The sequence below is a fragment of the Puntigrus tetrazona genome, chromosome 18, assembly GCF_018831695.1.
Source record: "Puntigrus tetrazona isolate hp1 chromosome 18, ASM1883169v1, whole genome shotgun sequence".
NCBI lineage: Eukaryota > Metazoa > Chordata > Actinopteri > Cypriniformes > Cyprinidae > Puntigrus > Puntigrus tetrazona.
In genome coordinates this window covers 7,716,471-7,729,814 of record NC_056716.1, presented here as the reverse complement: position 1 = coordinate 7,729,814, position 13,344 = coordinate 7,716,471, and the positions used below count along the sequence as shown (strand labels likewise).

At 33.9% G+C, this 13,344-nt stretch overlaps 1 long non-coding RNA gene across 1 annotated transcript; it reads left to right on the top strand.

Moving 5' to 3' along the window:
• The first annotated feature begins 640 nt into the window (after nucleotides 1-640).
• On the top strand, nucleotides 641-3,704 carry LOC122322963. The gene is made up of 3 exons (XR_006246927.1): nucleotides 641-1,445; nucleotides 2,849-2,975; nucleotides 3,247-3,704. It is a non-coding gene; the product is annotated as an uncharacterized LOC122322963 (long non-coding RNA).
• The last annotated feature ends 9,640 nt before the right edge of the window (nucleotides 3,705-13,344 follow it).

The window sequence follows — 13,344 nt, the reverse complement described above, 5'->3', positions numbered from 1 at the left end:
AACGCCAGAGGAGCCTTCAGTACTGACTCGTCTCCACTCTCTGCGCTCATTTCCTGTTTGCCCAGCATAAAACCAGAGCATACTGGAAGGCTCATCTCAAAGTATTGCCAGTTTTACTGCCTTACCAAGTGTTTCTCTCATGATTATTCTGACTACTATCTTGTGTATAACCTTGCCTGTTTACTCTGACCATTGTCTTTTCGGATCAACCCTGCATTCTGGTAACCTGATTGGATTGATGTTTGTATTACGACCCATTTCCTGCTTTACTGTCTTTGCTATTTGGAAATCCTTGAACTTGTTTGCCAATCTGACTGCCTAACTGTTAACGAACCTCTGCCTGTTATATCTGACCATAAAGCAACATTAGAATATGAATTAATTGCTATTTTCAACCAGGACATAAATAAGAGCCTACAATTTCATTTTTATTACTTGAACATTGAGTTTAATTAAATTTTTGTACATTAACATTTATTAATGTGTCATTTGTAAGATAAAACGGGTAAATTTAGATCAAATGGAATTATGAATGATTTAACTCATTAAGTGTAATTTTGTCATGACAACTCTCTGAGATAGTAATGTACTTGACAATGTTAATGTATTAGGTCTTGGCGGAGTGCGCTGTAGCAGCACAATTACTATGACTTGCTACTGCCAATATTTCCACAACATGCTGCTGCTGAGCAGGGACGGTTCTAAGGTGAGTGGATATTTGTTAGAATACACTTTAAATAAAATATATTTAAAAGTCACATTGGCTAATAAAATAATATCAATGCTAAGTAATATTTATTTGCAGCAACTGTTGGAACACTGAATGCCACAGGTAAAAAAAGGTAAAAAAGTACACTTCTATAATGTAACACACTTTTTGCACACTAATTTTGTACTTAATATACTAAAAAGGATTCTTTAGTACTTCTTAAGATAAAAAAGTAGAATATTGTAGAATCATGTTGCCCTAAAATATCACACTTTTAACATACTATTTTTATTTTTAAAAATTTATTTATTTACCTCTTGCAGCACACTTAAAAGCATATTTCATACAATAGTACACTCAAGTGTAATATAAGTGGTAACTAAATAAATATTAGCCTTGCGTTCCGTTAACAAGTACGATGGCCAGTCCAAAGGCAAAGGCAGGGAGGCAGGCAATGGGTCAATAAACAGCACATCAGTCCGATCACGCAACCAAACCAATAGGGTAAATCCAGGGTTTGAGAAACAGGTAGACAGGCAGAAATCATACACAATAGTAATAATCAGAGTCAAATGAAGGGAATGCTCAGTAAGGCAGGTAAACTGGCAAATGGAGGACCTCTGGTTACGAAGCCCTCAAACAGGAAATGGGCACAGAGGAAGCCAGAGGGTTGAGCACTGCTAGTACTCGGGGCTACCTCTGCTGGTTACATCGTTCTAAAATGTATCCTAAACAGGTTAGTGTTATTGAATATAATACTATGTAATATATTGTTTTGTACTTCTGACTCACCCTTTTTTTTTTAAAAAGAATGTTTTAAAAGTTATATCTCAGTGATTTCTTGGTCTTACAAAATTATAAAATAAAAGTGTCTGCTAAATTAATAAATGTCATATAAAGAAAGAAACAAAAAGAAGAAAAATGTTGAAACACTGTACACAGTTATGGGGCACCATTCAAGGCTGATTTATGTGAGTGTAAATATATAGGGCCCCAAATTCACTAATTCTGACCCTGTTCATCAGGATTCATATGTGGATCAGGTAAAACAAAACAAAAAACCATCTTTGAGCATGTTAATATGAGTATTATGTAACCTATATATTTATATATAGTATGATTTTGTCATAGACCCACATATTATTTTTATTATAGTAAAAAGGACATTTTATATTGAATAAACAAATTATTATAAACTTATTATCCTGAACACTGTTCAGGAAGCAGACACACTTTGTCAGTTTAAAAGATTAAAGACACATCTTTTAACCTAGCCTACACATAACACATTAATTTGTTTTATTATTCAAATCTATTAAAGGATTGTTAGGCTGCCTTAATTAGATCAGCCGGAACTGGGAACACTCCTCATAATACACAATGTACATGTTACATTGTAAAAAGAATGGCATCTACACTAATACTATTAGTGACTGACAGACAGGGAGCGTCTTGGTGACAATGTAGGCGTTTTGTCCCCTTGCCACAATCTCAAACCATCGCTGAGAGTTAAGACTCGGTTTTGGCTCCTCAGCAAATCAGATGGGTTACATCTATCTATTTATACCCTAGTGACAGGGAGGGCACAGAATTAGTTAAGCACTAGCCAAATTTCATTGCTGTTTTTTTCTAAACAGAGCTAATAAGGGCTCCAAGCAAACCCCAGTCTGTCTTCATGATATAACGTCTCCCTTCCTCGATCAGGGAACAAGGGTTACGTACCTAACAGAGATGTTTCCTATTCATGTTTAGTATGTATGTAAAGGAATATCCTTGCCTGGAATTTTTCTTCCAGTTACTTCTTAGTCAAATGTACCATATCATTGTGTTTTGAAATCATGTCTTAAAACTATACTCTGTAAGTGGGAAAGTTTGGACCATGTGACTGATAAGGTAACATTTACGATTTATTATTTTGGGAGGATACATACCCAACAAACCCAAGCTAAAACGTTATCTATTGGTTAAAAAACACAATTTGGGATGTGTCCAAAAGGCGAGTTTAAAATACTCAAGACAATTCAAATTAAGCTCTTAGTTGACATTTTAAGTCACATTCAAAGCCATGTTATTAACATCTGTCTCTTAGCAGATCTAACAGTGTTAAAAATAACATTTAATTTACTGTGAATTCCATAGAAAAGGGTTCTCAATGGATATTGCTGTTTGAAGGCTCCCCTCCTGTGGCTGATAATGCTTCTGCAGATGTAGTATTTTGTCACCTTCTCTTTCCATACCACAGAAGATCTGAGTTTCGCTGATGTGGGTATGTACACAGTTTCATGCTTTTTAAGTTATTAGCATATTATTTATTGGAGTACTATGTTTTATATCAGTGTTTTTGATGCAGTTGATTGAATTGATGTGTTTGAAAATGAGAATAATGTATTTAACATTTTAACAAAGTTGTTGAGATTGTTATAAACTTTTTGAATTTCCTTGTGCATCACACAAGTACAAACAAGCTGATTTCACAAGGTCCTTGTGTCGGTTTTAACTTTAAAAAAATCTGACAATTAATTTTATTATGAGTTCAGTGTGTAAGACTGGAACACCGGAGGAGGTCGTGGCAGGTGAGTTGCGACATGCGACGGGAAAGAGGACCCCCTAATCAGTTGCAGGACCAGTACATGCTTGGCCCAAAGACATCCCTTAAGATGGCCATATGCCCCAGGAGCCTCTGAAAATACTTCAGTGGAACCAACGTCCTACTCTTAAACCTATTCAGGCAGTTCAACACCGACTGAGCATGTTCATGCATGAGATGTGCTGTTTGTTTGACCGAATTTAACTCAATACATTAACTCATACAAGAGAATCTCTGTATCGGACAGAATTTACTCTTCTCCAAGTTAACCCGAAGACCCAGCAAGGCTAATATTTATTTAGTTACCACTTATATTACACGTGAGTGTACTATTGTATGAAATATGCTTTTAAGTGTGCTGCAAGATAAATTAATAAATTTTTTAAAATAAAAATAGTACGTTAAAAGTGGGCTATTTTAGGGCAACATGAATATATACTAAAACGCAGTTGAGTACACTTAGATGATCTTAATCGTATTCTACTTTTTATCTTAAGAAGTACTAAAGAATCCTTTTTAGTATATTGCCCAATAAACCTCCACGTATGGATTCAAACACAGCCTCCTTGATAACATTAGTTTTTCTTTCTGTGCCCACATATTTGTATGTAGACACAAGGCTTTTTTTTTTTTTTTTTTTTTAAACAAGAAAAGGATAGGAAGGAGCAGGAGAAGAAGAAGAGAGTGCTATCAATGTTGGGTCAAGTGCAAAGCGAAAAAGATGAGTTTTGAGTTGGTTTTTGAAGATTGCTAGTGACTCTGCTGCCCTAGTGGCAAACATTTGTCGTAACATTTGTCGCTCATGGCGCGATGCTGATACCCAATGTGAGGGTCCAGACTGCTCTCATTTATACTTGTGCTGTGCTGATGCGATTAGCGCATGCCAATGTACATTGGCTCGTTTAATACACTTTAAGTAGATTGGTCTCTCGAAGCGAGATTCCAATTCGTCTGTCATTTCTGACGTGACTCTTAGTGACTGACTGAAAGGGAACCAGATCTAACTTCCAAGATGTTAATCCTAATTTATAATTGAGCCGTCCTCTGACAAAATCAGATACATATAAAACAAAGACAATAGCCGTGCTATTATCTTGGGCAATACTTGCATGTAAAATTAGAGAAGCATATTTAACTTAAACCACAGTTTCTGAACAAAGCAGACGCAGAGAGAGATAGAGAGGTGTATGTGTGTGCAGGGGAAAGAGAGACTTTGTGCTCGTGCAGCAGTCAGTTTCATATGCATACTTTTTTCATTTGCTACAAGCAGGATACACGAGAAGTACACTCTAACTCAGACTTGCAGACGGCTGTCATGGTGATAAACACTGTTCACAGGAACCATTAGAGTGTCCACGCTTAACCCTTTTGGGTCTGAGGTGCTTTTGGAGGAATTGAGATGTTTTAACATGCCCTAACATTTGTGTGTATTTCAGCTACTTATAAAATACTATTGGTCAACATGTAATTATTTTGTATTCAAATTTTGCTACAATGATGTGAAAGAGATAGATGCATGGTTTGTACATTTTTGGAAAAAACATGTAGCTGAAATAAGGCCATAAAACTCATACTGAATAGTTCTGCATAATACGTAAGAGTAACCAGTCTTTTAGGCTAGAATATATGCTTCAAAATTATGTGAAAATCATTTTGCTTACTCACTTACAGAAAACATATTGATTACTTTTTTTTTTTCAGTTTTGTGACTGAAAGCCTGTGTGCGAGGGAGTGACAATGGATATTAATTTTCAGTGATTCTTACCTGAGGGACAAAGGGCCACTCCCTTAATGGCCTGTCAGTGTGACCAAAAAGAATGGAAAAAAAGATTTAGTATTCATCAAAATAAATTACAACAGTGAAATGCAATAATTAAATATGTTAAATAACACAAATGTATCTAATCCCACTTTATAAACTGATGTCTTTGCTGCTGACCATTGATGATCCAGTTCAATAAGAAAAAAAAAAAATTATTTGGATCAGCTAATAATTGTGCTTCTGTTTTTTTATTGCTGAAGAGTGTCGAACTTTCTTGTCCTGCATTCTACTGTACAGATGTGAATTTACTCTTCTTTCAGCCTGAGCTTTATTTATTACAGTTTTTGGTACAAAACTTTTAATTTTATATAAAAATAATTTTATATGAAAAACAAGCTCTTATTTATAAAAAATGCAAAAGTAATGTATGTAATAGGAACGCAATATTGTAATATATTACTTTTAAACAGTAACTTTCCCCAACACTGTTTATAATGTATAAATATATTGTATAATTTATAATGTACTCCAAGTACTGCATCGATATGAAGGAATTTTCTGTGAAGATTTTATTACATGTATTTGATCTCTGTTTTGAATTTTACAGTGCATTTATGCAATTGAAGGTTTAGGGCTGGCCAAGTTAAGTTGTTATTATCATGTTAACACATTAATTGAAAAATGCCAACAATTATTTTGTTGTGCTTTAACAAAGCTTTGAAAGTCTGTTGCTCACTGTCTGTAGTATTAATGTTTGAAAATCATATGCCCATGCAGAGGTCAGGTGTTTTGAGACACAATTCTGCCTGTATTTCAGTTCCTAGAGTGTGCCCTGGACTATGAGCTCATTTTTTTTTTTTAATTAAAACAGTGCTCAATACATTTCTTTTGAATTATTGTATTTTTGCATAACAATGCGATTAGTTGCAATTACAAATGTCCCCATATAAAATGGATTTTACTGCTTTTATATTTCAACTTTTGCTTTTGTTATTTGTAATATGCCTACAAATGATTATTTTGAATAAGAAATATTGTTTATATTTTTAATAAATGTGTTGTTTAAATACTAAAAACTCTTTATATATAAATATAAAGAAAGATAGACACATTTAAATATAGATTATCTATGTTGTTACCTCATATGAAAGATGTGCGCTTGTCCTCTGTTTGTAGTTTCCATGCAGGTTGGTTCATGTTTCACACCGGAAGAGGAAGGTCATGAGAAAATGTCTCTTAAAGTTCCACATATTCTACATTATTATTATCATTATTATTATTATTATTATTATTATTATTATATTATTAATTAATTAATTAATGCAGTCAGACAATGTAATAGCCAATTTGTTGACACTTGATTATAAGAAGATATATATCAGTAAGTAATTTTTTTTGTAATGAGGATTTATCTGGTAGTGTTTACTGTGGGAATTAAAAAAAAAAAATTGTGAGGAGGAAATTGTGTTTATTGTATTATTTAATTAGAAAAACCAAACTGGAAACAAGAACAAAGGTTTCAGCTTACTACAGTGTATCCTGAAATGATGTTTGGTAAAAGAAGATTGAAAATTGAGTTTGCCTATTACAGGCTTACAAATAATGTTGGAACTTTTTGTGATGTGTGGGGTGTTAAATCCTTCACTTAATTCATGATGACCAGATGCATTTTTAAGATTATTAATTGTGTTTGTCAATTTTCGTTTTTAAATTTTTTATTAGTGTATTTTATTAGATATATTATTGTGAAGTTTCTTAGAGTAAAGTGTTTGTTAAACCTCTCTCTCTGGTGCTAATAATGATCTTCGTCATTTTCTTTATGAAAATGTAGTTTTCTTTCAGTTGAGTGTGTGACTGTGATGTCTTGTGCACATACTGTATCGTTCTGATAGGTGTTCTGTTTGATTCAGTGTATGATTCAGTGTATGCTATGCACACACGTCTTTCAGGATTCACAGTGGTTCTCATGCTGTGTGTGCGTGTAAGCACATGTGAAAGACAGTTTCCCTGCGTGGATAGGTTGTGACCTCTGTGTTACCCAGCAGGGTCCCAGACACTCTCAGAGCCCTACAGGAAACAGCATGTCTATGTTGCTATTTTTTCTAAGGCATATTTTAGCACTGCATGATGACCCTCTAAACCCTCTCAAACACTAGTATCTTTATCCTGATGTAGACCTTTAGAAAACATGAATTTGAATAATATTTCTGGTGAAAGGTTGATTGCTGGGCTTTCTGTTGAACTGTCAACTGTAAAAAGCACTTGTAGTTTACTCCCGAGAAAAATAAATATTACTCACAGCAATGTTGTGAGGTGATCGTGTTTGTTAATATTTATTTAAGTGTATTCATTTATAGATATCCGATCATGAAAAGCCCAAGTAAATATTATAAAAGACATTTGACTATTTTCAGCTACAGTGGTGCAGATAGTCAAATATGTATTGTAATAATTTTGACACATTCCACCCAGGTTGGATTCTGATTAACTATTTTTCCCTTCTTTTTCAAATTTCAAATCGCATCACATCAAAACAGCATTTATTTCTAATTAAAATATTTAAAATAGAAAATAATAATAAGTTAAAAATTATGTCTTGTGGCTTTTTGTCCTAATAAGGTGCCATCAATTTAGTAATTTGAATTAAAACTAAAATATACACTCAATATGTTACAATAACAAACTTTTATAATGTACTACAATAATTGTCACTATTTGTAATAACTAGTATAAATAGCAGAAAATCCTGTTATTTTAGTATAAACATAATCTTTAGTATAATACTTTATTATTAGCTTAGTGTAAATAAAATATCACTATTTGTACTTGTGCTAACTTTTTAACAAATCTTATCAAAATCCAGTCAGCGAAAACGTATGAAATGACCAAATGTAAGCAGGACCTAAGATCCAGCTGTACTTTCTCAAGTGTGTATGCAGTGTTTTTAGGCAGTGTTGTTTATCTGCAGCACTGGTGTTAAAAACTCTCTTTCAGTAAATGGCAGTTGAAAACTAAGTGTGATTGAGAGCATTTACTCCCCTCAGGTCAAGCTGACACTGTCCAGATAAACACACACACTGATGACCTGCACTGTTCTCCTGGCATTAATATATGTGTGTGGCTGACTGACCATCTGTCCAAAAACCTTATTGCTCTAGACTATAATAACAGACTAACCTTTAAAGGTGACGGTCTATATAATACTAAAACTTATTTGCATTATCACATAGAATACTGCGATGTAAAATGCTTTGATTGGATACAGCAGTTACTTGAAATGTGTTCCCCTCTTCTGATGTGTCTCTGATCAATTTGATGGTCTTAGTCATTTATTGTTTTCTTTTCCTTCTCTCTCTCTCTCTCTCTCTCTCAATGAGAAGAAATGCAAATTAAAAACGTTTGACATAAACAGCAATTGCAAAAGAAGTTTTAAAGCATATAGTTACGTAAAGCACATCTCTCTCTACTTAATAGTTATATAACAAAGTATTCACATAAATCAAACAATTTGGAATTCCTCTCTCGGCTTCACAATCAACTATGCTATATATACAATTATATGAAACATTATTATTACTTTTATTATTATTTTGTAATTTACGATTATATATTTTGTAGTAACATTGTTAAACATATGCTAAGGAATGTTGAAAAAAAAATTAATTAGCAAATTTACCACTTGCTTTTTAAAAATTTAAAAAAAGTTTAAAACATGATTGATTAAATTTGTTTTAATAATGTTGTTTTGAATTGTCTTTACATTGTTTGGCATATTTAAATATCATATTCATAAATAGCATATTACAGTGTGTTTTTGTTGTCTTTGTTTTATTTCGCTGTGCCTCATCATAGAAGCAGTGGAAAATTACGTCTTTATGAACTGCTTCCTGTTTGTTTACGAAGACCTCTTCACATCGAAAGTTTATTTCCGCCACAACAAATAGAAACACCTGTTTGTCTTCTTCTGCAGTATTGTATACACACAGATGGCATGTCTTGAACACCTCACACTCTCTTCAGGTCCGGTCCAGACTCTGAGCTTGCCTTTAGCCGTAGGGAATGCCCTGTTGATGGGCCATGCATTTTTGTGCGCTGAGGCCCCATTTTCCCCTTCAGCTGAGCCCATGTGTGGTCCTTCAGTGCATGCCTGCGTGTGTGGTCTGTGCAGGCCCCCTGATCATCTGTCCAAAGGCTGCTAACTGCCTGCCCAGCCACCACAACTGTTTACTTTAGCTCTGTCTGCATCAATCCAATTCTGATCATTCCCTCTCTCCAGCTGGGCCAAATCAGGGCCTAGGACTCAGTTCACCAAAAGCACAAAGCAGAAAGAGCAAGACTCCTGACAGAAATACAGGGGGGGACCTAGAGGGCCAGAGAACTTCAGAAACCTGTACTTTCTCTTCCTATTTAAATATACCTGCTCTAAACAAGAGACAGAATAGAATGAAAGAGACAGAATGATCTTATTAAACTCGGTATCGGTCCTTTGTTGGTGATAGTTGCTCTCTAATACCTTGCTTCTAAAGCAGAATAGGATGTAGTAGAGAGAGTGTAGCTGATACTGTAGCTTACATATTTGGGAATACTGAAAAAAATTACCATTTTACGAAATACTACTGGTCTGGCTGTCTGTCAGTCTGTCAGCCAAAGCCTTTATTAGATGAACTATCTGACTGCAACAGGCTTGTATGATTGATGAAGCGTTGACTGATTCAAACAAACCTCCAACACTGACCAGCACTTGGTGCCCAGGATATGGAATATAGTGCATGCATACTGTCATATGTGTGATATTGACATTGGTGGGAAGACATTTTTTTCAAGAGACAATAAAGACAAAATTGATTATATAAACCAACAACATTACAGCAGCATTAGAGTTCTGGGTGTCTCAAAAAAATGAATTGAATTAATTGACCAATGGTAGCTCTTAAAAAAAACAACTTTTAGGGACAATGGTAAAAAACCTTAATGTCCTAGAACAATGTGTTAATGTCATAACCAAGCATATAAACCCAGAATATGAACTCAACTTAATTGTCCCCACCAATATCAAATTCAAACATATGTCATTTTTATTTTGTCTGTGCATACTAGTACAATTTATTAAGAAACTTTATACCTAATTCGGTCATTGTCTTAATGCATTAAGACACTTTAAGCATTCATGTGGGAGGAAAATGCTTACTGTGGAACCTTGCACATTCTGTTCAAATTTTGGCCTGTTCTGCTTATCTGCTTATCTTATGCCTAGTGTTAACTGAATTTGCAGCCTGATCTCATGTAGGTAGGTATGAATATGTAACATTTACAAGCATAAAATGTACATTTTAAGTTTTTACTGATGCTAAAACGTACAATATAAATGTATTTCAACATTTAAAACATACAAATTGATATATATTTTTAAATAAAAAATATTAAATATTTGCGTGTCTTTTATATAGTTAAGATATTTGTATCAGTGCATTTTTATTGTTTTGTCAACAAGCTATTTACATTTTTAAACCCCTTAACCTACCCATTTTATAGAAAATATGCACTTAGATAATTTTTTCAATAAGCAATGTAGCTTTTTAGACCCCTTAACCTAACCCAAGCTTAATCCTACCCATTTTACACTGATTATAAAAAAATATAAAATGCAATTGACCACACTAGTGTCACTGCTTGGTGTAGGGATAAAGATAGCAGAATAAAGGCTTGGATTTGGGAGTGTTCCTCTCAGTATCTGGAAGCTTACTAATTACAGTTTACACAAATAATATTGTTTCATTTAGTAATTATTTTGCGTTTTTGGTGTATTTTATAGTTCTATTGTCAGTCACAGCATGTAATAGAAAACGCCTTTTGTGGCCCATGGCACATAAGTTATACATTAATGACAAGTAAAGGTTAAGCTATTGCAGAAATGTTATTTATTTTTAATAAGGGTTTAAAAGGGTTTAAAATTAAATCTTGTTTAACATTATAAAAGGACTATTTTTGTATGTGAACGGGCAGTAGAAATTACACAGAACAGAATAGAATATTATAATTTCTTATCAAGTAAACTATTTAATAATGCAGTTATTCATGCAAACAACGTTATTGATATGACAACAAAATAAAAGTAATGCTGCAATTTCAATATTCATGAGGATCCATTTTTAGATATAGTCAATACGTCAATACATTTTTACGTTTTTCACGTATTTTACGTTTAGATGCTACTAATATATCCATTTTGTACATTTTAGTGCCTGTAAAAGCTTAAGTAAATTAAAATTTTTACATTATGTCAGATTTTTTCACTGTCTTAAACATCACGCCATGCTAAGCATTTTATTTTTATATTTCTTGTTAACCATTATAGAATATCCCAACTTTCATGCTGTAACGTTTGGCCTTATTGGTCGATTTTATAACTGTAAGAATGGGGTCAGATTATATCGTGTGAGATCTGACAAGTTAAAAGTGATAATCAATTGTGCATTCACAATATAGATAGGGACCTTAAGACAACACAACCACATGCAATTTATTTTCATTTTGTGGGTATTTCAGTGAACAGGTGGCTTTGGACATTCACTTTAATAATATTAATCATTCAACTGCACTGTGCAAATATGTTTTATACACCTGTAGCACCACCTGCCCTCTCAAGAGTTACAGCTATCAAGTTCTGTAAGGATGGAGCACTGAATTCTCGTTATATGTCTCTCGACAAGTTAAAAAATATCACACAAAACTATTACACACCTCTGTTATTGCTACTATTTACAAGCTATGCCTACATGTAAGGTAAGTATAAAAAACTAGAAAGATTTTTTTATCACAAAAGTAAATAGTTAAATCTCAATAAATATGTAAATGTCAATAAATAGAAAAATAGGTAAATAAATACATAATAGACAGAGTATAAAAACAAATTTAACCAAATATACCATACAGTATAAGTATTCACTGTCTCAATGACAACTCTTTAGTAAAGCAAAAAGTTAATCTTCTCACTTAAAATTGGCTCTGAGTGAATTATTTACAATTTATATCTCTGTATCTATGAATGACTACTGAAGTAAGTCCCGCTGACTACATACAGTCTGCTGTAAGAGCAACTGGGACAATACCATAAACGTAACTGGCATTTAATTATCAAATGAAAGTAAATATCATGTGGGCCCACACACATACACATACATTCATCAATCCCCACCGTTGCATGCCTGGATCGTTACTAGGGTGTGTTATGGCCAAATAAAACACAAAACTGGCCCCTTCACACGAATGGCAAAATGGTGTTTGTATTATAAGAATGAACAGGATAGTTCATATTTAAAAATGCTGACTTCAATGTTTTCTCATTAAATTCGTAGGATTTTGTAAAGGGTCCCCCTTTCCTGCAGAATGGAATCCAGAGGCCCTGGTCCGAAGGTCAATGCGTGTTCGGTCTTTTTCTTTGCGTCTCGTTAAAACTCACTAATATTTATTAATCTTTTGGTTTTCCAATTATAGTACTGACCTTATACATAATCTTATCTGACTCCAATCTTTTGTGATTTTATATATATTTATTAAAATGTAACTGCTGAGTCCTCTAGTTGTGATTAAATTTGAATCATTAATTAACTATAATATTTCCTAGTTTCGACTTATAGTTCGTTTAGGAGTCTGGGTCCCTTAGTGACCTTGTTTGGCCAGAACACACTGTAACACATCTGGGCTAGTCCAGGTCTTAGTCTTAATCACTTACCTTAATGCAGCCATCTTCTCGATAGACTCAAAAGAGTACTTTTTTGCATTCCCTAAGTAATAGTATGCTAAGAAAGTTTGGTGGCCAGAAGTCAAGATCTCAAAACGTTCCCCGGCTCCATCCATCCATCGTTGATCTGACCCACCCTAGAATGCCAGCAATGTTATTTCAGGCAATATTATAAGTTAACCAAGATTAACATTTATTTTGCCAGGTAAGAATAGGTTCCAAATTGGTATAATTGATAAACATTTGCACAACTGATCAGCAGTACAAAAATAACACAAAACAAAATAAAACAAACTTAAAAGGTCATTATACCTGGTCTTTAAAAAAGTACATAGTGTTGGGTATGTGGACACACACCACACTACGGCCGATCTGGCTACAGAATCGCGCCTTGTTGTGTTTTATCACTTTCCTTATATACTCATACCAGACAAAGAGATGCCAAATGTAGTTGTATAAACCTTTTTGGTGTTTAGTTTCCCGTGCTCCAGTGTCACTGGACCACGTTCAGAGACCCAAAAGGAGGGCACACTTCCTTCTCAACA